We start from the raw sequence: 3,245 nt of genomic DNA, 5'->3' as shown, positions 1-3,245 counted from the left end.
GAAGGCTTCCTTAGCCTTTTGTCCTCGGCCCTCAAATACGGACCTAGAACCAGACAACGCTACCCTATGAATGGAGACTTGCACGTTATGTTTTACATCATCGGAGCCAGCTGAGTTGGAATCCATTACTATATGAAACAAGTTTAAAATGGTCAAGAGATATCACACTATCACATGTTATATAATGACATGTATATATAGACTCACATACGCTACATTCAGTCTTAGAATCGACTGAACCTAGCCCCAATACAAATAAATGTAACACCCCTGGCTCGTATTTGTCACCAGATTAGGGTTACAGAGTATTACTGGAGCATAACATCATATAATAAACATTTTACTATCATAAATAATTCACCACCTAAGTCATAGGAATATCAGCCAAAATAACACATACGGTCCCTTTTACGAGCTCTCGAGGCCCCAAAAAGTCATTAGAAATGAATCAGGACTAAATCGAAAACATATGAAATTTTTCTGAAAAAGATAATTTTTTAAACTACAGAGGTCACACGGCCGTGTGGGCATTCGAAATAGGGACACACGGCCATGTCGCAACCCATGTACATGCCCTACAACTCACTGACATGGGTCACACTACTAAGCCACAAGCTCATGTGCTAGGCCGTGTACCCTTCGAAATAACTCGACACGCCTGTGTGCCAAGCTGTGTGCTAAGCCATTTAACAGCCTAACTTGCAACCCTTTGAAAGCTACAGGGGACACACGGCCGTGTGTCACACACGACTAAGACACACGCCCGTGTCTCTACCCATGTGAACGAAAAATAGGCCATTTTCAAGCCATTTTTCTCACCCAATTTTCTACTATTTGCACATGCCAAATGCACCTATAACCAAGCATTCAAAACTCACTTAACATATGAAAATTCAAGCTTAAACATTATAGGAATTATCCATTCAACCAATATGCCAAAATGACACCTCAATTTCAACAATCAATCTTATTTAAACACCTAACCATTTCATTCATCATCTAAACTACTAATTGAACCATTCCAATGTCATATTTATCCATGCATTCATATACCAAAATGCATGCACAACCAATATAAAAAAATTACCATTTTCATAACTAACATATACCACACTAATTTAACGAAAATATGATCAGTTTCAAACTACCAAATCAATCCATTAGCAACATTCATAGACTATCCCTCTTCACACCATTCACCATTTCATAGAATACCATTACTATATCATTTCTCCACCATCATTTTAACCAACAAAACATCAAAATAATAGTGTAACGCCCCAAAATTTTAAGTCTTTAATGTTTGCATGATTTGCCACAAATTACTTATTTGCTTTAATGGCTAAGTGATTTGGGTGTGTATAGGAGTGTTTGAGGATCCTGGGTTTAAGTCTTGGTTGTTGCAAAATTTTTAGTTTTTTTCTTAAATGAATCTGGACATTGGTATTTAGGCCTTATAAATATTAGGGTTTGTTTTATGACACAAAAAGAGCTTGTGGTCTGGTGGCAAGGTGGCGTGTTGTGTAACTGTGAGGTCTGAGGTTCAAGTCATGGGTTCTGCAATGGGGTCTTTATTTTGCTGCTTGAGCTGTGTAAGTAGTGGAGTTGGACTGAAACACAACTAAGGGGAGTTTGAATGGATTTTGAGTAGAGTTGTTGGGGGAGTTAGGAGGAATTGGTGGAGTAAATCAAGGAGGGATAAGGGCAGAGATTTTTGGAGAAAATTAAGGAATTTTATTAGGAGGAGTGTGTGTCGTTTGGGGTAATTCAAGCCTTGAAAATTTGGCTAAGGGGAAAATACTGTTATTTTCGGCATTTGGAAGAACTTTGTGGGGTAGCATCTGCCGAATTTCGTCTTTAGGTACTAAAGATATTTGGTTTTGGGTCAGTTTCGTGTTTCACCTATTAGCTTTTGCTGCCAGATTTTGTCAAGTTTTTGGAAGTACCTCTCGGGTTTGTTCACTTTTCTTTTTTGCTATTTTCTTCTCCTTTTCCCTCTCCTCTTGTTATCGAATCCTCCCTTCTCTCTTTTTCCCTTTTCTTTTCTCTATTGGCCGTATCTCCTTTGTTTTCTCTTCTTCTTGTTTGGCCGAATAACCTCTTTGTTTCTATCGGTTTATCTTTGTCAGGCTTTCTCCTTTTTACTTCCTAGCTGAATATCACCTATTCTTTGTATCGCTCTCTATATTGATCTTTCTCCACTGCTTCTTGTTGTTTCTGTGCTGCAGGTTTCTGACTATCGGTAAGTGGTTACACTCATCACTTGTGTAAACCTATTCTCTTCTTTTCTTGTTCTCAAAACCGAATACTCTTCTTCTTTATCCTTTGATTGCCGATGGTTGATTTCTTCCACTTATTGTGTTACTCGTTGCAGTCTTAAGGTGTCCTTCGAAGAGTGGTGGTTTGTAAGTGTTTCGAAATAGTCGCAACCATTTTGCTCAACGTTCAATCAAGGTAAGGAGGGTGTTTTGGATTAAGTGTAATAAGAGGCCGCTTTTACCCTAGCAATTAATGGACTAACTTTGGGTCATGTTTGATTCTAGGTGGGCATACGTGGAGATTTGCGCTCTTCTCGTAAACAGGTGTGTAATCACCCCACTGCAGCCATAGATCGGCGAAAAGCTGAAAAGCTGTAAATACGACATTTGAGACCACACGAGCGTGTGATCGCTCGAGTGGTAAGCCCAACTTACGATTCATGGGCAAATGACTGAAATACCCCCGAAGGGTAAAATGATCGAAATACCCTCGAAGGGTAAAATGACCGAACTACCCTCGAAAGTTAAAATGGCCGAAATACCCCCATAGGATAAAATGCCAAAAATATCCTCGATGGATAAAATGATCGAAATACCCCTAAAGAGTAAAATGAACGAAATACACCCGAAAGGTAAACTGACCGAAATACCTTCGAAGGGTAAAATCACTGAAATACCTCTGAATGGTAAAATGACCTAAATACCCCAAAGGGTAAAACGACTAAAATACCCCCCGTAGGGTAAAATGACCAAAATACCCCCTGAAGGGTAAAATGATTGAAATACCCCCGAAGGGTAAAATGACTGTTATACCCCTAAGAGTCGGAATGACTGTTATAACCTTATGTATGTATGACCGATTTGTTCTATGATATGTATGACTATGATCAAATATGATATTTTGCATACACGTATGATTTATGACATGACATATTGCATGGGGTTGGGATGCTATTTTGGAGGGAGTATATTGTTTCTAGCAGCTTT

Source organism: Gossypium hirsutum, chromosome D03, assembly GCF_007990345.1.
Source record: "Gossypium hirsutum isolate 1008001.06 chromosome D03, Gossypium_hirsutum_v2.1, whole genome shotgun sequence".
NCBI classification, from domain to species: Eukaryota; Viridiplantae; Streptophyta; class Magnoliopsida; order Malvales; family Malvaceae; genus Gossypium; species Gossypium hirsutum.
This window is presented reverse-complemented; position numbering follows the sequence as displayed.